At 38.7% G+C, this 24,867-nt stretch overlaps 1 protein-coding gene across 8 annotated transcripts in view; it reads right to left on the bottom strand.

Moving 5' to 3' along the window:
• The window catches only part of LOC306844069 (protein 4.1-like), a 104,094-nt gene extending 79,227 nt beyond the window's left edge, over positions 1 to 24,867 (bottom strand). For all 8 annotated transcript variants that reach the window (XM_079375937.1, XM_079375938.1, XM_079375932.1 and 5 more), the window contains exon 1: positions 24,709 to 24,867. The gene's annotated coding sequence lies outside the window, so the exon portion shown is untranslated. The remainder of the gene's footprint in view (positions 1 to 24,708) is intronic.

Below are 24,867 nucleotides of genomic sequence, written 5' to 3'. Positions count from 1 at the left end.
AGTTTGTGTCATGTCAACTCAGCAGCAATAAAGAAGGTCAAAGCGAGAGGGAAGCACTGAACACACACACACACACACACACTGAATTCGTGCAATCGCACCCGCTGGGCTGGAACAAATTGCCCTCATTTAAGAGTTTTAAATAAACTGGAAACATCCCTGAATACACTCCACTCCGGCGAGTAATGAATTATTCATGACGCGTTTAAACAAGTGCATTTGTGGAGCAAGTGTCCTACGACCTCTGCGCGACACACACCTGCACATCTGTGTGTGTGGCTCACCAGCACATTATACACAGTGTGTTTCACAATCTCTCATCAAACACCACCTGCAGCTCCAACACACTGCCATCAGGAGAATCACTGCATCATATCAAACATTTGCAGAGAAAGTTCAAGATATGAATTATATAATGTTACATGCAATGATTTTTAATACTGAATCTGATATTATGATTTCATTCTACTGTCTGAAAACCACTCAGCAATCAGACTGTCTTCATTCTGCTGACAGCCCTAGATTTTAGATTGTAAGAAATACAAATCAAATCTGTTTTTATAGGTTTACTGGACTAACATCAGGGTCAGAAATGAACCTTTCTATTAATATTTAATATGACATTAACATTTAAATTGTTACACTTTAACCACAACAATCGTAACAGATGTAGTTCAGTTGTGCAGGGGCATGTTTTGCCCCCAATCATCATCATAATCATCATATTTGGGGCTTCTAGACATTAGAGGGGCTAAATATGCAGCAAATGCAGTTTCATGTGGTTTACATTCCAAAACCTAGTGAGATGCCCATGAAGACTGCCTTTATAGCCATCACTGCCAAAAAGCGAGAGAGAAAAAAAAGGAAGCAATGACATTTTTCCCAGGACAGTGACCCGAAAACGGCAGTGCAATGAGCTCAGTGGAAAAAAATCCATCCAATGTGACAGAGGAAACAAGAAATGTTGTCCTGCTGGATTCAAAGCACAGAGCAGAATGTGTGACCACACTAGGGCTGGGCGATATGAGCAAACATTCATATCTCTGTATTTTTGGGCTGACTTGCGGTCTATCTCTGTATTTTGTGTTTGGATTAAACAAATAAAGTGACATGTAGACATATATTATGTAGGGGTGTAAGAAAATATCGATACACGTGAGTATCGCGATATTTTGTTTGGCGATACTGTATCGATTCTCCAAAACGGAATATCGATATTTAAAAAAAATTAAAAATCATAGAAGATTCATGGCAGTTGTTTCGTTTTGAGTTCATATCCCGACCGCTAGTCTCTGAACTTAAACAGTGACATGAAACACTAGCATCAGGGCACTCCACTAATGTTAGCGTTAATATAGTTCGCTGCCAGTAATGGAGGATGAAAGAATTGTTCCAGCTCTCGTTTCGGTGTACAAAGCTGAAGTGTGGCACCATTTGGGCTTTTGTGGTAATGTCCGCCCCGGGACCGCGGCGCGAGCGCAACATCGGTTCTGCCGCTTGCCGCGTCCCGTGTTGAAGAGTCTTTGCGCGGCGGGCGGTAGAGTCACCACGCGGCTGCAGCTTTCTCTCCTAATTCAGGGGTGTTTTGTGCAGTTGAGGCGGTCTCAACGATTCCACGCGGAACATAAACACAAACTGAAAAACCTGTGAAATCCAAGGTGACAAGTTCTGATATAGTTTAGCATCTGTATTTATTTGATTGTTTTACACTTGTTTTGTTTTCTTTAGGAATCCTGCAAGCACTTTATTTTTCACTGATATTAAGCAGATGTCATTTTTTGTTCAGATCAAATCTTATGACATTGCATGTCACAATTGTAAACTTAAACTGTGAACCTTTAAAGTAGAGTCTATAAATATATATTTTTGTTTTTATAAAATACATTTTATACATGCATTTAACTAAAGAATCATGCAAGCACTTGAATATTTCCCGCTTTACTCGTCCTGCACAAAAAGTGCTTCAGTAATGTTGAGTGTTACAGGGACTGATTATTGCAAATGCAGAGCCCAGTGTGTTCTGGTTAAACTATTTTTATTTATTTATTTTTTGCTAAGGTTTGCATATGGTGGTGTGTTCTTAATGTCAGCTTTCCTAAAAAATATATATCCTATTCCTAAAATAAGAAATATCCCAATATATCGCCTTGCTTACAGTATCGCAATATATCGTATGGCAACCCCTGCATCGTGATACGTATCGTATCCCCAGATTCTTGCCAATACACAGCCCTAATATTATGTGCAAAAAAGGGTTAAAATCACATTTCACTCTAACACTGTAACATTGCAATCTAAAAACAAAAACAATGTTTTTAAAGCAGAAGTTAAATTTACTAAATTAGAAATGAAAGTAATAAAAAAAAGCACAGACTAATTGAGTAAAAAGGCCATTTTGATGACCCCATTACACTTTACAGTTAGTGCTATCATACAAATACACATTCTTCTAGGTTTAAAATTCTACATGTGTCACATTTATTGTCCAACTACAAATATTTCAGCAAAATGTATATTTTAGGGTTATTGCGCTTTATTTCATTGCGCTGTCTGTTTGGCACACATGCGCTCGGTGGGGTAAATGAAGTCTCAAAGCAAAAGCTCATGCACTTCTGACAGAAAAATGGAAATATTTCCATGGCTTTCTAACATTTACAGATGGAGAATATACCTGTGAAATGTAAGTTATGCATTTAGGAAAACAGCAGATCTCAAACACATGAAACAGCGGCACAAGCAGCCTTTCTGTCAGAGCCGCTTTAAACTCAAACTATAAACTAGGCTATAGGCCAGGGTTGTAACGGTATGAGATATGATAATCGTCTCAGAAAATATCACGGTTGCACGGTATATATTAAACAATAATTCTTATCAGTAACACTGACTCTTAAAAGAATAAGAACAAGTTATTTGAGAGAACAAATCCTTTATTGCAACAAACTTGAAATCATTTTAATGAAAGTAAGCCTCCCTTCTGAGGAAAAAAATTAAATACAAAATAAAGCCATAAGCCTTATGTATATCTATATCACACTTTAACATTTTAATTAATGTTTTAAAATGTTATCAGATGAAAATTTAACAACTTTTATTTTTGGCAAAGTGCTGCACAACAGAGGTATTCTAAGTTAAAACATGGACAAACATGACATTCCTTAAAAATAATGTTTAAATTAATTATTATAAAGAATATTATTGTTGTCATAACTTAAGTACATTGTACAATGCTAATTTATTTCTGTCAGGACTTCAAGTTAAATTGAACTTGTATTTTGACGGGCTGTATCAGATCTTTGAGTTTAGTGTATTTGATGGTTTTTCTCAAATAAAGCTGTTTTTCTCTCAGAGCAGCTCTGCTGATGTTCATGTTTCTGTAGATGCTGAAAACACCATTAGTGTCATGCATGCATACTTCAGTATGTAGTAGATAAAACGGCACCACTCATATCTACTTTTGATTTATCCATCCGTCAGATTGCGTGTTTAAAGTGCCAGCAGCCTCGTTAACATTATACTGTAAATCCCATGTTCACGACTGCTCTGGGATTCCTCTGCATCACAGATATTATACGGCCTTATAACGTGTTATAAATGCGACATACCTTTATCTGCACGGAGGGATACTGTGAATATGAGCGAACATGTTGTATGTATTGCCTGCTTTTGCAGCCACTTTGCGTTCACATATTTTGCAAATCCTCAAGGACAACCCCACATTCGTGTTTTTTTATTTTTAATATCCAAAGTATTCCTATACTGCAAATTTAAACTTTTTTTTTTGGCAGGGGATGGAGATTAGATACAATCTCTGTCATTTCAGCAGAGTGAAGCAGCCGAAATAAATTGCATATACGTGGGTGAGATTATTAAATATATATATATATTTATTTTTTTATTTTTTTTTTTAACCGTAGATATGCTAATGTTTACGGTATGATAACCGTGTACGATCAAACCGCGATAGACCATCATACCGGTATATCGTTACAACCCTACTATAGGCTACTATATCTTAAGAGTTTTTTTAAAGCCCTTCATATAAAGCTTGTCACATGTTTAGAACAAATTGTATTATGCACTTTCTCTGCAGCAGCTCAGTCTGTCTCCTCCTTAGATATTTTTTCAAATGTCTTCATATCAAACTACTGTATATCAATATTGACGGTATTGCTTCATACCATATCACTTATAAAAAATATATCGATATATCGTACAAACTCAATATACCGTCCAGCCCTAGACCACGCATTTCTCTTTATGGAGAAACATTATTAAACTGGGCTTAGATCCAAAGTTTAGTGACACTTCTGTTGCTTTCGTTCAAGGACTTGTATTGTTGAAATTTTACCCCCCTGAACTGCTTCACACGGCTCTAGTGAAGAGTGAGGTATACTTAGAGACTGCAGCCGACAGCTGGACTGATCTCAGCGGACATCTTGAGCTGATCAATGAGAGGAAGACCGATATAAACACACACACACACACACACACACACACGATCTCCATACATCATGACATCAGCACTCGAGCTGCTCCAGCGTGAGATCAGCGGCCGAACACTTCCAGCTGTTTGGATGTAACTGGTATCTGACATGACATCATGGCATTCCCACCCATCCGAGGCGGACCCGAGGCCTGTGCAGGGACACACGTGGATCCACAGAGGACTGGACCATCATTCAAACACAAGGAACAACATGAGTCCAGAGGCACACAGCTCAGATCAGTTCTGGGCAAACTGACAGCAGAAACCGGACGCACTGAACTTGATCGTGTTTTAAAGCAAGTCAAGTCAAAGTTTATTTATAAAGCACCTTTTAGAAACAACAAGTCTTAGCCAAAGTGCTGTACAAGCATGAACAAGACAATATCACAAATAAAATAAAGTAAAAAATATTATAGAATAACATAAAATAAAACAAAATGAAATAGCAGCTCTCACACCATGTTAAACGCCAGACTATAAAAGTAGGTTTTTAAGATAGACTTAAAAACAATAAGTGTTTGGGCCTTTCTAACATGTAAAGGCAGATTATTCCAAAGTCTATAGCCCGCCACTGCAAACATACGGTCATCCCTGCTCTTCAGCCTTACATGAGGGACAACTAACTATAAATGGTCAGCGGAACCAAGACCCCTTGGCAGAGCATATGTCTGTATTGAGTCTGAGAGATATGTCGGTGCCAGACCATTTAATGATTTAAAAACTAAGATTAAAATTTTAAAATCAATTCTACAACGAACAGGAAGCCAATGAAGAGAGGCCACAATGGGAGTAATATGTTCCCATTAGCAAACGAGCTGCAGCATTCTGAACCATCTGCAGTTTGGTGAGGGAGGCCTGACTAATGCCTACATAAAGTCCATTAAAGTAGTCAAGACGCGATGAAATAAAAATGTGTATAATTCTTTCAAAATCTTTAAAAGACAGAAAAGATTTAATCTTAGAGAGTTGCCTTAGCTGAAAAAAAAAAAAAAAAAAGATTTAATTACCAAATTAATCTGTTTATCTACAGAATTCGGATGTTTTTGTTTCAATGTTAGATATAATTGTGCATCATGTGCATAGCAACGAAACAAAATATTATACTTCCTGAAAATGGATCCTAGAGGAAGTATATATAAAGACAATAGGCCTCCAAACGAAGCCCTGGGGGACCCCACATGATAAACATGCAGAAGAGGACATAAATTCCAAGGCGAACAGAAAAGATTCTGCCAGACAAATATGATCAAAACCACTCAAACACAGTACCCTTAATGCCGACGCAATGCTCCATACGAGAGATCAAGGTGTTATGGTCTAGAGTCAAATGCAGCTGTGAGATCTAGGAGCATAAGAACAGCATGGTCACCCGAGTCAGTGGCAAGAAGCAAATCATTAAAAACTTTCAACAGGGCTGTCTATGTGCTGTGTAGGGATTTAAAACCAGACTGAAATATGTCATGGAGACCATGTAAATTTAAAAATGAGTGCAGTTGAGAATACAACTTTCTCCAGTATCTTGGAGAGAAACGGGAGTTTTGAAATGGAATCCAAAAATGAATCAAAATTCTGTAAAAAAAAAAAAAATGCTTTTAACTTTCACACAGTTTCAACGCTGACGAACCCATCAGCTGAAGATGTGCATCAGGAAGAGCACAGAGATCAGATATGACAGAGCTCAGCTCAAAGACACCCATCTGATGCACGACAGGGAGATTCTCAGAGTTTAAGCACACTAAAGCCCTCCATGTTGCATATTAATTCATCTGCAAACACTTTTTATTTTCAAGAAATCTACTACCAGTAGAGCTCAGATTTGTTCATCATCCACCCGTTCCTAATTAAGACATACAGACACTTGTTAATGAGGTTTAAGTGGAAAAATGTCTCGTGAGCAAACGCTTGAAAACACAAAGCTTTATGTAATCTGTGCTGCCATCTGTCCCACACGGCCTTGTGTTTTGGGTGCTGAAAAAAAAACCGGTTTCCATCTGATTCCAACATCAGGAGATCACAGAGGAGACCAACATAGCATCAATCACATTATGAAACAGACAAAGACTGAGAGAGAGAGAGAGAGAGAGAGAGAGAAACTCCTGTGTGTCACTCCCGAGCCAACAAACACAATTCAGATCTGTAAACGTGCTCCAAAACTGTCATTATGTAATTCTGTTTGATGACACTAGGGCTGGGTATCGAGTTCGATACTTTTTAGGCACCGACCGAATTGCCTCGATACCACCGAGTATCGAAAAACGTCTTGTCGTTCGGTACCAAATTTCGATACTTAAGGGGTTAATCACCGTCAGTGAGCCAATAATCCTGCAGCACTAGGTGTGTTTGACTAGAAGCGGCGCGGCGCTGATCGATCAGTGTTTGACCTCCGCGAGAGCGTTTCGAAAGCGCACGGAGCAGTCCGCTCTTTATATCGCACAGTTTGTTTACTACACACAGACTGAAGCTCGCGTGACATTTCAGCGTCTGCCGCCTCTCTAAATGAGGACATAAACACATGAACAACATCTCCAGAACTGCTGTGAGAGTCACTTCATGAGCATTTTACCGTTTGATTCGAGTAAAACTAACGTCATATCATATACACACAGAACTGTAAAGGTATTCCAGGCAACCCGTCAAAATAAAAGTTCGGTTTAACTTGGAAGACACTGCGGCAGAAATATATTAATATTGTTCAGCAGACAGTACATACTGCTACTACTAGGCTACTATTAAAATTATTAAAACTCTTCTTTTTTTTTTTTTAGTAATGATCACACAACAGTTATTCCATGTTTTAATTATAATAGTAACCCCCCTTTGTTTGCCAAAATAAATAAAACATTAATTTAATTTATCTTTAAATTATTGAAAATCAAAGTTTATGTCTTCATTTGAAAACCAGATACAGAACACAGAATTTCTGAGGAAAAATAAAAAAATTCATAAGGCTATTTTAAGAATAAATTTAAATAAACTAAGTTGTTTTTATGCATTCAAATAATTAGACATACTACACCAGAATTTAATAACAATAAAACATATGGTGAAAGAAAATAAAACACCCACTTATGAAAGTGGATGAAGATTTAAAATTTCTTGAAGTCTTTAACAACCTAGAAATGATGATGTGTTTTAAAATGAACACGCACTAATGTAAACGTAGCCTAACAGATGTGTAAATTGAAAACTATTTGAACTTTATTAAAATTATTTATTTATTGTGTTGGATATATTTAGTTCCTTTGTGCAGTGGCTCAGGAGATGAGGCTTTGAGTCTGTATAAATATCAACATTAAAAAATAGTTTTTTGAGATAATGTAATTTTATTAAAACTGATTTCATAAAACTGATATCGAAAAAAGTATCGTTCAGGAACCGGTATCCAACTCAAGGTATCGGTATCGAAAATTTTTGAACGATACCCAGCCCTAGATGACACGCTTCAGCTTTCACTAACAGCAGAGATGTCTTACAGCTGCTGTGTGTAATTTGTTTGCATAAAAACACCATAATATATCTGCAGGTATTTAGGAAACACGCTAAGATCGCATACTTGTTTCTTGCCACTTATTCTGCTTTGAAATGTGTGTTTTGTGTCGGAATGTCTCTTTTTGTTTTGGTTTGTGGGACTTCGCCCAATGCCAATTTACCCCGGGTTGCTAAGTTGGTGGAAAACACAGCGTACTGCAGCCATTGAAGTCAGTAAACGAACTGGGTCAGCGGTCCCAGAGACTACATGATCTAAAAAGCTTCAGGATTCACACGGATAAATCAACTCATCAACTTCCAGCATAAGGCAGTTGCGTTTCCTCAATCTGGCAACCCGCATGAGTGTCGCGTCTGAGGAGGGGGCGGGACAAACAATATTTTGAATTTGGACTGCAATACCCATTTCAGCTGCTGTCAATATTACATACTGCAAGGTGCATCCATATTTACTGAAGTTTGGTGAAATTTCACAGGCGAAATCTGAATTCTCATGACTGGGAATTTTACACGAGGATGAAAAATGTTTGATATATTTGAGTCACTCTTGCAAATTCACCAACAGAAAGCTGCTGGGTTTGACTCAAAAATCACTGAATCAAACATCAAACAAACAAAACAACAAAAAAGATTTGATTCTCGTGATCAAGTTTGACAAGCTGAAAATATCATGTTTTTTCTTGTCTTTCTCTCTAATCTTAACATGCAGTACACAGTATTTACAGTAATAAATAAATAAATAAATATGGTTTGCGTGTGTGGACTGGGAACTGAGAGAGGAAGAGCAGAATAAAGCTGTTCATATAGAGGCCAGATCAGCCCTGACCAGGAGGAAATCAGACAAAGAGATGACACGCACGCATGTAGAGCATGGATTGAGACGTGCTGTTTGCTCTGCTCTGAATGACTATTGTGCTCGTCTCGAGTCTCTCGTTAGTGCAGCGGGCGGAACGAACTGGTCTCACTGGGAGGGCTTCACTGCCACACAGGTGCACACACATCCCCTCAGCAACCCATCACCGGGGTAAACGTGAGCTCGGCTTTACTGCAGACATCCGGCTCAGTCCACAAACACACAGCACTCATTTCTGCCACACCAACATCACCAAACGGAGCTGCAGAAATAAACCAGCTCACTCTCAAAACAACAACAACTCAAGACATCTGTGTCTACATGACATCTGAAATCTTCAGGATTTTCTCCTGTTTAATATAAACATGACAGAAATCAAAAGAATAGGCACCTGAAGCAAATCAACAACTCTATTATATCGTCGCTGATGTCCAAATTCTGTCAATTTCATATTTTTTCACAAATCGATGCTATTGGTCAGTCTCCACGTGGGTCTGTTATTTTTACAAATGATTAACCAATCTAAAGTGTTGAAAATATCTTGAGAGCAAATCTCTTAACTCCATTGGACACTTCAATTGTCTGAGAAGTCTCGTAACTCCACCTCTTCTTCACTCCGCGGGAGCCTCGCGGCATTATGTCTCCTCAAGATTGAAAGTCGCAACGAATCATCGTCGAGCAACACGTCCTCTGAGGTAAATATCCTCAAAACACTGGCTATTGATGATTCAGTTATATGAATTATATAATAAGAGTTTATATATTATATTTTGTCTCGATCCGTTTTTATTTATGGGAGAAAAAAGGGCTGTCTACTGGCTCCAAGTAAGCCTATCTTTGGATAACTCTGTCTGTTTTTTAGACAATAACGAGTGAAGATAGTTAGGTTAGATACATTGGAGTAGGCCTGTTTTGTTAAAAATCGATAGCTGTAATGCTTTGGTGCAGATGGAAGCCTGTGAGCCACGAAGGTAAATTTGCGAGCAGATTAGGCTCATTTCCACCCATTAGGCAGCCTAGTCAGCTCATCGTTTTTTTGTATTGCATCACTTATAGCTCTTAAACCTTTAAAATAGAGTTTAGGAAGATGTATGTATCCACAGTCATTAGCTTTGGTTAGCTCTTAAAGCCTTGTCTCTTGTCAAAAGGCTCAACGTGACCGCAGACTTTGATGAACACTGCTGGCAGCAGCGACGTCTGTGTCCGTACCACTCTTATCAATGACAAGTCATAAATCTTGTATCTCTGATTAAACATGATTTTGGGGAACTGTTGTGTTAAATGTTGGTACACAACAGTATATGATAGCAATATAAGGTATAATACCAACTTTAACGATACAATGTTTAATAACTCAAAAAATATGCAGTTTTTTGTATTTTCTGAAAAATAATGGTTTTGGAGATGCAAGGATTCCCCCCCGACAGCGACTATATATTATTTACTGGTCAACTGATATGATTTTTTTTTTTTTGACACAACAATGTTCTACAACAACGTTAAGTTATTTCGCAAGGTTTGATTTTGGTTGAAAACGTGTAAACAACAACAACAAAACATACATTAAAAAAAGCATTCAAGATCAAGCAGAGCAAACGGAAAAATCAAGCAGAATGTAGGCTACATGTACTCGAGTCAGCCTATATTTATGGTGTTAAAATTGTTTCACATATTAATTCTGAGAGAAACAATAATATCCACATGCTAGGATGAAAGTTTTTTCCTCAGTCTGATAAAAACGTGCTGACAAAGATAACGTGTGCTAACAGCTTCTTAGCGTTTTGTGTTAAACCACTCTCCCTCGAGAAAACTTTATATATGTCTGAAGTAGGGTTGTAACGATACACCAGTGACACGGTTCGGTTCGGTTCGGTTCACGGTTTTGGAGCCACGGTTCGGTTTGCTGTGGGGGTAGGGATCATGTCATCTTACCAGCAATGCTAAGGAACAATAGATTCACTTAACTCAATAATAACAATAACTTGACTTAACTTTTTCTTTATTAACTTTGGCTTCACATTTTTAGTGCAGTCAGCATACCGGAGTAAACAAAAATGAAATAAATACCTCCAATGTAGACTAGTCAGAATAAAACATTTGTCTCTTTAGTGAAGTCAGCTTCCCTGAAGTAAACTAAAATGAAATAAATAAACTCCAATGTACTCTAGTCAAAAATAAACACTGGCTTGTCCACTCTAAGAAACATTTGGAAGTTCAATTAAGTTTTAAGATCTTTTTCTAAAACACCATCATGCAGCACATTCTGACTGAAATGCGGTCGGCTCTATAATAGGTATCTTGGCTCCAACACACTTAGCAAATGTGTGAATCCGTCGTTCTCAACAACGGAAAACGGCCGCATATCTAGCGCTATGAAAACACCTATTGCTTTTGTACTTGTTTGAGCACGGTCGGAGTTAGCTTCTAAAGGCAGTAGGAAAAGTTTCCTGTTTTTGAGGCTTCTTACGTGTGCCGCTTATATCAATGTTGGGGTGATGTCTCCTGAGATGCGCTTGCATATTACAGTGCGTTCACACCAGACGCGACTTGCGTGAATAAATCACGCTATTCGCGTGTAGTTGGACGCTTGAACATTTTGAGTTTACTCGCTTCATTCGAGCGGGAAATTCACTTCAGACGCGAATTCGTGTCATGGGAGGGGCTTCTGCAGGTGGCTCCAGTCTCGTTGAGAAATGGCTGGCATGGATTTTGTTGAGAGGGTAGCTGTACTTTATGTGCTATGGAAACACTGGATGCGTGTATTTCAGCCGAGAATGTAGTTGTTTAAACCTCAAATCTGCGGTTTATTTATAAAAACAGCGCCTATTTGAAAATGTGCTTCGCCGATTTCGGAGCCGTGAGCTCCAGGCGATCACCGGGCGCTCGTGCTCATGTATCCCGAAGAGAGGAGCATAACCTCGGCTAGTCCTTCTGACATTTGCCGCTGGCTCTGATGTCTCTGTAGTGGATAAACATAAGATATAATTTGTTTTGGTTAATCTAACAGGTAATCTTTGGTCTATCGTACAGCTCCGGGTATCCACATACAGGATGATGATTTTGTCCTCTATTGTTGTTTCGGATTTCTGCCTCTGCTCGTAATCACGTCACTACTAGAGCAAGCTCCTGATTGGTTAACGCGGCGCGAATATCTGCCAAAGTTCAGATTTTTCAACTTGCGTGATTCGCGCGAATCACACGTTATGCGAATCGCGCCACAGGATGTCTAATCGCGTCTTTGCATTGACTTAACATGTAAATCACCTGCGCTTAGCGCTTCATTCGCATCTGGTGTGAACGCACCATGACGAGTTTCCTGTCGTATAAGAGAGTTTTGTGAAACAGTTACGACAGATTGTGTGCGCTTTGTCTACGACACGAATTCCATTCCTGTACTGCACTGGAAAACCAAAGTGTTCCCACACAGGAGACTTAAATGTGTCCAATCTCAGTGCTATGTGAAGCAGCCATCCTGCAGATACTAGCAATCGAATGTGACACTCACTCCCAAATCACATGAAATGACATGCACTTGGAAAACAGTAACTTTAGAATATAATATTTAGAACAAAATTTAAAAAGCTCACAGCCCTAGTCTGAAGATAATTTCAAATCAGATGCGCTCTCTTCTCGGCTCAATCGGAGTACAGCTGCGCTCACCTGCAGTCGTGAATGCAGTGATGGACAGCTGTCTTTCCTCAGTCCACTGTGTTTGGATTTCATGATTTCTCATTGTGGTGGTGATATCATGATAAATCAGTTTCACTAATTCATTTGATCAGAAGTAATTACATTTAGTAAGATCATTTAGATCAAAGTAAATCCAAACTTCGCGAGGCAGATGACGACGTTCTGTGATCAAATGCCATCAACTTAACACGCTCCACAGCGCCACCCAGTGCATGTAGTTATAACTGCTTAGGATTTATCATGGATTCCCTGCATTTACGGCCAGCAAATTAACACACAGTAAAATTCGAAGTGTTTTTATTGTTCGAATAATAATTACAGACCGAATATTCGAATGTTTGACTATTCGTGCACACCCCTAGTGTGAACAGGCCTCGACTCTGTGATCTGTTTGCTGGAGCATCACGACAACAACACTGACTCAACTAATTGTAGACCAAAAAAAAACAATCAGCCCATATTTGGCAATTTGGCATTGCACAATGCGATTTCTTTTCTGCCAAAAAGAGTGTTGTAAGCAGGACTTTTATTTTCACAGCACTGAACAGAAGCACTAGACTCTCCGACTTTATTAGTTCACTGTCTTTTAAATGGACTCGTTTAACGGTTCTGTTATTCATAATTACTAGATGCAAGTTGTAAATAAAATAAACGCTAAATAAAGTATTGTCGTGTCCTGTTATAAAACAGGAAGTGTGTCAGTCCGATCCGCTCCTCCTCTCTGTCTCTCATCTCATCTCGTCCCCTCATTCAGTCGCTCCTCCTGCTGTCAGGAGTTGGAGTGGCCCATTAAATCCCGGCGGACAATGCCTCATTCACAGAGAGTGTGTCCTGACCAGCTCTGTGTCAGCGCTCACCTACAGAGCTGAACCGGAGAGGAGACAGCAGACCGCCGGCTAGATCGCTGCCAAAGATGGCACTCAACAGCATCAGCGGGAACAGGACCAATTAGCATTCACTGCAATGAAGAGCCAGAGACGAGACCCTGATCAGAGCGAGGGAAGCTCACGTGACTGGAAAACACTATGAAGACTGTCATAATCTCCATGATTCAGGAGGACTCTCGGAGATGCTGTTTGCACAGTGATCAGTGTGCAGAAGGTCCTGCAGTGCGCTCTCACAGAGAGTTTGCATCGATCTGATAGTCAGGCCTCATTTACACTAGTGCGTTTTCGTTTTAAAACGGTGTTTAGAATGAAATCGATCCTCGTCTACACTAGTGTTTCTGCTGCGTTTCAGAAACCATCTCCGTCTACACTACTCAACCAAAAATACACGTCAAGTCACTATTCATGCAGGTACAACCATAGAATGTATCCACCTTATTCTTCAACATGGAAGTAAGCCATTTTCTGTGAATGTGCGAGACTTCCGGTTCATAAGCCACCGTAGAGAAATAACGAGAAGAATAACAAAGTGCAGTAAACGATAAAACTGCTTGCACTACAAACCAGTGTGTTCATAATTAAAGTCCCCCTGTAGTGAAAATCAAGGTTTCTTATGTTGTTTATTTGTCTATGTGGTGTTTTTAATATGTTTGTAGACAAACCGTGTGCCAGTCCATTAATCAACACCATTGCGGAGTATTTTCTCCTTAAAACTGTAGTATCCTAAAGGCTGACCCAGAAACACAGTATGAAACAGCCCTCGGTTTGCTACGTCACCAACCAATAACCAATCACGTCAAGGGATCGATTACTATCACTAGCATGCAAAATATACCAAAACCAGCACAAAACCAAACATAAATTAGAGCAAAAAACCCATGAAGCCGTGGTTTAATGTGAATTTAGAACTGCTAAGTTGCATTATAACCCAAGTATGTAAACTCTTCTTTGAAAGCTGCAGCTGTCTGTCATCCTCCATTCAACATTCAAACTGTGTGTCGCATTCAGTAATGACAGTCAAGACAAAGAAAATCTCTTAAAGAGTGCTCGATAACTAGGGCTGGGTATTGAGTTCGATACTTTTTAGGCACCGACCGAATTGCCTCGATACCACCGAGTATCGAAAAACGTCTTGTCGTTCGGTACCAAATTTCGATACCTAAGGGTAGGTCTGCTCGATTATGGAAAAAATCATAATCACGATTATTTTGGTCATGATTGAAATCACGATTATTTTACACGATTACTCATTGACTTTGGAAATATGTTGCATTTATTGAACAGAACAGTGAATTCTCCTTAAAACAGATTAAGACAGATAAAACAGATAAAGGCAAACAAGATCAACAATGTAGTGCACTTCCACAATCTTTTGAAAACAAGTAATAAATAAAATATAAATAGTAAATAAAATAATAAATAAATTAGTCCAAAATAAATTTGCTCACGTATGTGCCTTAACAAACTGAAAAATGCAAAACAACATTTTACAACATTCTACATTTTAAACATAATTAACAATAAAATTCCGGTCAGTAACTCAGTCCAAGAATATTTTAAGGCTGGCACACTATCGCTCAGAACTAACAGCAAATATGTTTAACTTCAACTTTAGCCTATGTAAACATGTCTCAACATGGCCAAAATGCTGATAGGGTTACAGATCTAAACCTTAAAGGTTTTTAGCCAGAAACACCAGCCTATTCACATGATCTGGTTTCAGTGATGAACGCAAGCAGGAGACAATATTTCCGCTAGTGCTAAAGACTCGCTCTGATGAAGAACTTGTGGCTGGAATACAAAGATATTTCCTTGCCAGGTTGGAAAGACGTGGGAAGATTCTCTGAGATTCCTTCCACCACTTCAGTGGGTCTTCCTCAGCATCCAGTGTCTCTGTCTGCTCTTTTTCTGCCATCTTCACTCGCGCTGATTTTTAAATGCGATCAGATACCACATACGCAACTTCTTCGCTGACAGTATAGAGTGAGAGAGTTCGGGCTTCTGGAAGGGCGAAAGTGCAGATGGGCGCGCGCGCGTCAGAACGCAGGTCAAAATAACTTTAAAAAAAAAAGTGAATAATCGTTTTTTTTTCGATTACACCATTTTTGTGATCGTTGAGACCCGAAATCGAAATTCGATTAATTGCACAGCCCTACCTAAGGGGTTAATCACCGTCAGTGAGCCAATAATCCTGCAGCACTAGGTGTGTTTGACTAGAAGCGGCGCGGCGCTGATCGATCAGTGTTTGACATCCGCGAGAGCGTTTCGAAAGCGTATGGAGCAGTCCGCTCTTTATATCGCACAGTTTGTTTACTACACACAGACTGAAGCTCGCGGTGATTTCAGCATCTGCCGTCTCTCTAAATGAGGACATAAACACATGAACAACATCTCCAGAACTGCTGTGAGAGTCACTTCATGAGCATTTTACCGTTTGATTCGAGTAAAACTAACTCATATCATATACACACAGAACTGTAAAGGTATTCCAGGCAACCTGTCAAAATAAAAGTGCGGTTTAACTTGGAAGACACTGCGGCAGAAATATATTAATATTGTTCAGCAGACAGTACATACTGCTAATACTAGGCTACTATTACAATTATTAAAACTTTATTATTATTTTTTTTTAGTAATGATCACACAAGTTATTCCATGTTTTAATTTTAATAGTAAACTCCCTTTGTTTGCCAAAATAAATAAACTTTGATTTTCAATAATTTAAAGATCAATTAAATTAATGTTTTATGTCTTCATTTGAAAACCAGATACAGAACACAGAATTTCTGAGGAAAAATAAAACCTTTCATAAGACTATTTTAAGAATAAATTTGAATAAACTAAGTTGTTTTTATGCATTCAAATAATTAGACATACTACACCAGAATTTAATAACAATAAAACATATGGTGAAAGAAAATAAAACACCCACTTATGAAAGTGGATGAAGATTTTAAATTTCTTGAAGTCTTTAACAACCTAGAAATGATGATGTGTTTTAAAATGAACACGCACTAATGTAAACGTAGCCTAACAGATGTGTAAACTGAAAACTATTTGAACTTTATTAAAATTATTTATTTACTGTGTTGGATATATTTTGTTCCTTTGTGCAGTGGCTCAGGAGATGAGGCTTTGAGTCTGTATAAATATCAACATTAAAAAATAGTTTTTTGAGATAATGTAATCTTACTAAAACTGATTTCATAAAACTGGTATCGAAAAAAGTATCGTTCAGGAACCGGTATCGAACTCAAGGTATCGGTATCGGAAATTTTTGAACGATACCCAGTCCTATCGATAACTGAGATGTAAAACTGTTAAAAGAAAAGGCTCAAACTATGGCACAGATATATAATGCACTACGCATATCTTTTCCCTTTGCTATGCAGAGCGTTGTGACTCTGTGCTGCTTCAATGCATCATTCTGACACGGGATGCACACAAGCGCTTTGAGACGCGCTCTATTGGAGCCTTTGTATTATAATACTTTTGTGCAATGAAAGATTATTAATAGTCTTTCTTGCTCATCTTATATATCATATGTTGCTGCCTCCATTACTGTGCTATACATTTTAAAAAATGTATTTTAATGTTATAGTATATATTTATATATAAATGTATTTAATTGTTTTTCATGAAATGTATTTTGCAACAAGAGCAATGTGTATAATTTTACCAGATTTAGTCCTACACTTCTAACTTTTATGTTTTTACCGGAGTATCTTTTGCTGCTGAATTATCCACTAACCTAGTTTATAATATTATCTTTGTCATCGATTATGATTATTTATTATTTTCAGTTGTTATTTTTCATTAAAACCAAGTTGTCTATATTTAGCAGATTGTGTTTAACACAAAATAATAATGATCAGGTCAACACACAGAAGTATAGAAATTCAACACTGTTTTTTTTTTATGTGTGCTGTATCGTATCGCCAGATACTCAGAATTTTCAGGATCAGATCAGTTCTGAAAAAAATGGTATCGTTGCATCCCTACACACAAGAGCCTGCTGAAATCAATGATGGAGAACAGATGTAGGTGTGCAGATCTGAACACACATACTACGATCATCCTGTTATCACTGCTCTGGAGAGAGCTGCAGGAATGATGGGGTTTTGTAGGTCAATTCCCAGAAACAAGTAGCATTTGAAGCTGCAGTTCCAGTGTTGATGGGTTTTGAATGAGTTTTGGTTAAACACTCAAAACAAGGTTTGTGGTTAATGCAAGCTCAAAATATGTTCATGTTTCTTTCTGTCATAACATAACATATAATGTATTCCAGTAACTAGAAACTAGTCCGATTATGAGCATTTAATAATGTAATAATCATAATCAAGATTGCATGTAATCAGTTACTGGTTAGTAACAATTGCACCTATAGTTGGCTAACGCTCCCCATAGAGACAGATTTGCAAGACAAATTCAGCAGTGCTCTACAGGACATGAGCAAGCCGCTGTTTCGACTGCTATCAAGCACCGTGATTTGAAGAGCAGCGCATTTTATCCAAATGACTTCTTCTTTTGGGCTTCAGGTGAAAGGTTGGCTCTCTAAATTGGCGCCCTGCGGATAAGCCGTTTTTAACTACGCTTGGGAATAGGCCAAACCCCGGGCCGTTCCTCCACTCTCCTTCTAATCAGTCTGAAAGGAATAGCTGATCCGCTCTCGTATGGTCTTACTGTTGCTGAGTGAGCTGGAAATGTCATTCAGACGGCTCATCAGCTCTCACGCAAACCACTGTTTATGAGTTTACGGGATGCTGCAGTAATGACATTTACCAGTAGATACCCGTAACACAATTCAAAACCAGAAACCATTTACTTCATACGAGATCCACTGGTTTGGTGAGACTTGAAGAGGACTGAAGTCTTGCTGCATGATGTAACGCCGGTGTCTCTGAGGTCCAGTAGCTCTCACACAGATATTCCCACAACCCTTCCGAATGGTTAAGCAATCGCTGTCCCAGCATGCCCCAGAATTAGGAGGGCACAGTCAGAGGCGCTCCGACAGGAAACGCACCCTCAGACCTGTCCCCATTTCCACCCACGGTATTAAACAACAGCAGAACGCTTCAGTGCAGTGATGTGAGAGAGGAGGCACTGCCTTGATCTTTTAAAGTGGCCAACAGCCTGCTATTAAAACGTTTCAGTTTTAAAGTTTGCTATAAAAATGGTGGTTTATTATGGCACTTTGAAATCAGTCTTATTTATTAGCCAAAATTGCTTTTCTTTCTTTTTTTTAAAGGTTTAATTAAATGATAATTAATTAAAATGGGTGTCTAATCAGTTGAAATGTCTGCTTTCTGTTTTAATCTCTCTTGACTGTGTTATATGATTTATACAAATTATCAAAAACAGAGAAAATCAATGGACTACTTGCACAACTACCTCCGCGTTCTACTTATTACGGCTTGGGAGTCTCCGGTTAGCGTTCAGCGCAGCTACATACAGACAGTTTCTCATGAGAACGCAGATTATTACTACATTTTAGGGGTGTTATTTCTTTAAAAAATTATCTTCAACCTGCTGAAATATTCCTATAAATATATTTCCCTTCCAAATGTGCATTCTGAATAATAAAATAAAATGATAGGCTATTTCCCCACTAACCTGCCGCATCAGCGCTCGTCTTCTCATGAACTGATCATATTTCATACCTGTTGAATGTACGGTTTTAAATTAATTTGACTGATAAACACCCTTACGAAAATTAACCATGGTTTTACTTTAGTAAAAGTGCCATGTTTTTTTCCATTTGTATAACAACACTTTTACTTTAAATAGCCCATCATAGTTAAACTATGGTCAGTGTAGTAAAATCTGAGTTAATTTGTGTTTTATTTGTAGTAAAAGCATGGCTAATTTGTTTTTGTTACTGTTTGTGATGCTCTTATTCAGAGCCCCTGCTGCTTATTCCAGTGTTTAAAACGGCTGAATGAATGTACGGTAACTGCCTTATTTAATGATGTTAAGCATTTAAATCATTTTTAACAGTAACACGTTGACAGTGCGACTACTTTGAATATTCATATTTTGGAATACAGTGAAATGATGACACAGAATAGTGACTAACATACAGATAAATAAAGATTCATTCAGATCTCATTCATCAGACCTCACTGCAGCGCCGCGTTTAGGCCACTAGTTCAGAGCACTGACACCCGGCGCTGAAACAATCACGTGTGATTAACAGCCAACGCTTTCTCAGAAACATCGGGTTATGTTGGATTAAAAAAACTTGGAAAATTCAGCACACAGTAATCATCAGAATGTCTTCTTCTGTCTGATTTTGAAATCATCCCGCAAACTCATTTTATTAGGCGTTTAAGTCAACTAGATGATTACAGCACACTGAAAATATACATAACCAGAAATAACTGAGCCGTAATATTTCAAAACGGAAGTGCGTCACGAGGCTCAGTGTAAGTAGTCCATTGAATGCATATAACATTTAAAAGATTTAATTAATCTTTTAAAATCTAAATCAAATGAAATTACTTTCATTTTTTGGTAGGGATGTAACAATTAATGGCGAGCCGGTTGAAAATCGATTCAAATATGTGACGATTCAAATCGCTTGAGAAGATGCTAAACAAATCGTGATTCAATTAGGGGTAGGAGTTTATATGAATGCATCTTTGTTTGGATCATGATTAAAATGCAGTGGTTGCCTCTCAATTTAAATGGAAAGAGACACTTTTATCCAAAGTGACTTACAAATGAGGAGAATAGAAGCAATCAAAACCAGCTATTAATATACTATTATAGTGTTATATTTCACAAAGAAACGTGCAGCATTTTGTCCAAGAAATAATAAAGACACATTTAATTTATCATTTGTCTTAAATCTCATTTTGTTAAAAAATAATTTAAATGGTGAATTGAATCATGAGTTGAGTGAATAGTTACATTCCTATTTTTTGGCAAACAAAATGCTGCAAAACAGAGGTTTATACAGTAGTTTTGAATGGAAAAAGATATGTGATCATTTGGTGGGTTGAAGTGAAGAGCCTTGAGTTTCTGATGAAAATGTTTTTCAAACGAAATGGTGAAAATGAAGGTGAAGTGACTCTGAAGTTGATGTGTTCATATAGTGAGAAGCAGACGAGAGTCACGTGTTTCAGTTCAGTGGAGCAAACTGAGACACACACAACACGCAGACTTCACATTTACACTGCAGCGCTTTAATAATCATACACACTAGTTTATGTCACCATTTGATGAATGTACAATTCTTGCCAAATTCTATGACAGTCCGTACTATATAGAAAATGGCTAATGTGACTGAGCTGACGTTGCAGGAATCCCAGGGCTCTAGTTTATGATGTTTGTGTCAGGCGTGTACCTCTGCAGCGCTGCTTCTGTCTTTGACACGGTGAACGGTATCGAGTTAATGATTATTCAAAGGATGATGTCAGCTGTAACGCAGAGACTGCAGTTCCACAGGGACCGTCAGGAAAACAACTCACTCCTGCTGAAGCTCACCCCAGAGACCCAGAGCACTGCAAGATCACGGCCACAAACACCCACGACTCCAACTACTGCCTGCTAACCATGACTCGCTGCGGTCACCTGACCATTTCAAGCCAACTCCCGAAAATATCTGTATATTAAAGGGATAGTTTACACGAAAATGAAAATCTGCTGAAAATGACCACACCCTCAAGGCCATCCGAGATGTAGGCCTAGATGAGTGTGTTTCTTCATCAGGTTTGCAGAAATGTGTCTCTGCATCAGTGTCTCAGCAATGGATGCTCTGCAGTGAATGGGTGCCGTCAGAATGAGAGTCCAAACAGCTGATAAAAACATCACAATAATCCACACCACTCCAGTCCATCAGTTAACATCTGGAGAAGACAAAAGCTGAGACAAATCCATCATTAAGATGTTTTTAACTAAAAATACGAGTTCATAATCCATAATAACACTTCCTCCAGTGAAAAGTGTTCTGGTCTGAATCAGGAGAGAAATCTGCAGATCAAGCAGCGTTTACAAGACAAAACAGCTCTAAACTAATATGAGGCTGGATTTTGATGCGAGAGACAACAGGAGATGCACTTTTTCACTGGAGGAAGATGGATTATAGACTCGTATTTTAGCCGGAAACAACAGTTTAAAACCGTCACTTCACCAGCATTTTCTGACGGCACCCATTCCATTGGTGAGCAAGTGATGGAATGCTACATTTCTCCAAATCTATTCCCATCAAGAAATAAACTCATGGCACAGAAATGCTAAATGTTTTACATAAATTTGGATGAAAACAGCTTGAGTGATGCGCTGATGAAACTATAAGTTTGTGTTACAGGGTGACATGTGGGAGACCAAAACAAAGCAGCATGTGTGTCAATCCAAAGAACATGATACTGTGTGTAACGGAGTGAAACCCAAAGTAATAAGGGTGGTAACAACAACTAACTTCAATTATATATATGCAGTGAACAACCGTACATGGGTCAAATAAGACCTCTTGTTCAGAAATTCAAAACACAAGCTAACAAACAAAAACAGTGAATGATTTTCACACTTAAATCATGCTGCACTTATGACACACAAGTAAAGATGATGTGAAATTATCCCGATGCTGTCTGTTTGTGTTGTGCACTGATAGAGACGCTGCACGGATCTGACAGATGGTCTGGGGATAAAGCTACACCGGTGGACTCAGTGACCAGCAGAAAACCATCCAATTGGAAGTAAAACCTTCACAGCTCATCCAATAGAGATCCATACTCCACCAAAACCCTGACACTCGAGCACACGCTAATCCCTGCAGCGCTGGCGACGGCTTTAAGCGGCCGCAGCAGGGAGGGGCGCCGCGTTTCACATGACGTATTGTTTGGCATTGTCAAAACAAGCCCTGAAATCCTACGACAGTTCAATGGGAATGAAACCATGCACCGACTCTTTATAATAGCTGTTTCTTCTCAAATGTTAGCACTTACACACATCACATGATCCACACTTACAAATGCAAATATTTGCTACTTCATCACATGCATGCTGATAAATCTACTTCACTCCACGATACATGCATTAAATAAGCCTTACAACAGCAGTGTGGTTCACACAGGAAAAAACAGTCTGTGCTCACTCTGCATCACACCATCAAATGTACTTTGAGAAGTGTTTCATACAGTACTGCGTGTACGGTATGATAAGAGTATCTGTTGTATCACTCTGTATACAATGCAGTCTCTGTTTGACATCGCAGTGGATTTTCCCTTAAAATCCAGGGCTGCATCCAGCAACACAAACGTGCACTGCATTATGATTTGGTGCACAAAACAGAGCTAGATCAAAGAAAATATAATGATTAATTCGATCAAACGTTTATATTAAAATAATTTATTTTAATAATAAAGTGAAAACAAACACGTACTGAAAAATACGAAATATCGTATTGGTTTACCTGCATGTCGTTAATCAACAACAGAGTACTTATGATCTCAGTGGGACTTCAAGGACATATTTTCAATCAAAAGGGTTCGGCTGACAAAAATCACTGGCCTTAAAAGGGATAGCTCACCCAAAAATACATTTCTGTCATCATTTACATTGTTTCTTTCTTCTGTTAAACATAAAAAAGATATTTCAACGACTCAGGGGAAACCAAACAGTTGATGGTACCCATTGACTTCCATAGTATGGAAAAAATGTGTTTTAGAAGTCAGTGTGGACAAGTTGTTGTTTGGTTACTAACATTAATCAAAATGTCTTCTTTTGTGTTCAGCAGAAATAAGATTCGGTCACAGTTGGCCTTAACTACTATGTACTTACATCATAAAATAATGTACGTATTGCGCTCATATTGCATCGCAACACACGTTTGCTGCTATTGAGGTGGGATACGGGTAAGGTTAAGGACAGGTTTGGTAGTATGGGTTGGTTTAAGGGTGGGTTAAGGTGTAAGGGATGAGTCAACAGTGTAATTATGAATGTAATTAATTACAGATGTAACTACACGCAAGATTTTTTTAGAATATAAGTACAATGTAAAAACATGTATGTACACGATAAGTGCATTGTACTACATGTAAGTACATAGTAGTTAAGGCCACTTAATATAAAGTGGGATGTAAAATTCATACAGGTTTGAAATAATATGAGGGTGAGGAAATATGACAGACTTTTAATTTCTGGGTGAAACTATCCGTTTAATCACTTCGGTAAAGTGTCAACAAACTAATAAATTATAACTGGCCTTCAAAAAAATGCCAGGTTGTTCATAGTGTCTGCCAAAATTCTACAGTTCCTATCTTTATTGTTTTTAACTCGTGTAAGCCTGCCACAGCTTTAAACGGAGTATGAAGCCATCAGAATAAAATAACCGGAAACTGAAAATCAAGACATTTTTGGCGCGTTCCAGCATTTTTGCGATTTTTAAAAATCTCCAATGCTATGATGGCAAAATTATTACTAACAGGTTTGCAGCAACTAAATTTTTAGCGTAACGTTAGAGAAAAAATAACAATAGGCTTTGAAGCGTGCGTGCATGCGACGCGAATAAAAGGAAGTTTTCGTCGCGTCGCTCGCAGTGTGTGACGTAACACGAGCACATCTGGACTGACGCTCTGGCGTCAGAAAAACGCTCGCAGCGCTGCAGAAGATGGCGCCGCGTCGTCCACAATTTTATTGCGTTTTACGCGCGTTAAAAACGACACCAGACCAAAACCCGTCAAAGGACGACACGCAGCGATGTACTGGGGCGTGTAAAGGTGATCACACACACACACAGAGGGCTGTGAGCTCGCGCCAGCCACGTGCCACTGAATTTTAACGGCAAACACAAACACGTTAAGATGATTTTAACGGCCTCCAGTCGCTTGAAATGGGCTGATGTTACGCAGCGTCACATCCAGATGAGTGAATCAGGTCGAGTTCAGGCGGGTAAAGAGCTGTTAAAGCAAACAGACAGCAGTGATCGGTGTAAACATCACGACTGGAGATTATATCGTTAACGTTACATAAAGACGCCATATGGGATTTGGCTGGGTTACAGAGAACCTGTCCATGTGTCACATACACAACACACACATTTAACGAGCATCACACAGCGCCAGTGGGAATAACCCACGACAGGCTGTAAATCATCATTACACGATTCATTCGAGACACTGCCCGCCAGAAAGAAGCAAATCCAGGATTAATATCGCACCTATCGCCGTTATCTTTTGACAGATGTGACATCAGACTAACGGCTCATCATAAAGTTCTCCTCAATCAGCTCCTTGCGGAATCACCTATAGCGAAGATACACACAACACTGCTCATATGATTAAAAACAGACAAAATCGCCGTACCTTTTTCAGTCTAGACGCGCTCAGCGAAATTTGAGGATGTGGTGTCCGGTTAAAGAGCCTCTGACCGCCGCAGAAATGTAAAATTGAAATTCCCACCGCGAAATCTTTCTGGGAGAAAAGCCAACGTAGTGAAACATGCGAAGCCTCCCCTCTACGATC

Source organism: Barbus barbus (genome assembly GCF_936440315.1).
Source record: "Barbus barbus genome assembly, chromosome: 24".
NCBI lineage: Eukaryota > Metazoa > Chordata > Actinopteri > Cypriniformes > Cyprinidae > Barbus > Barbus barbus.
The sequence above is the reverse complement of the archived record's forward strand: the minus strand, read 5'-3'. Positions and strand labels throughout refer to the sequence as shown.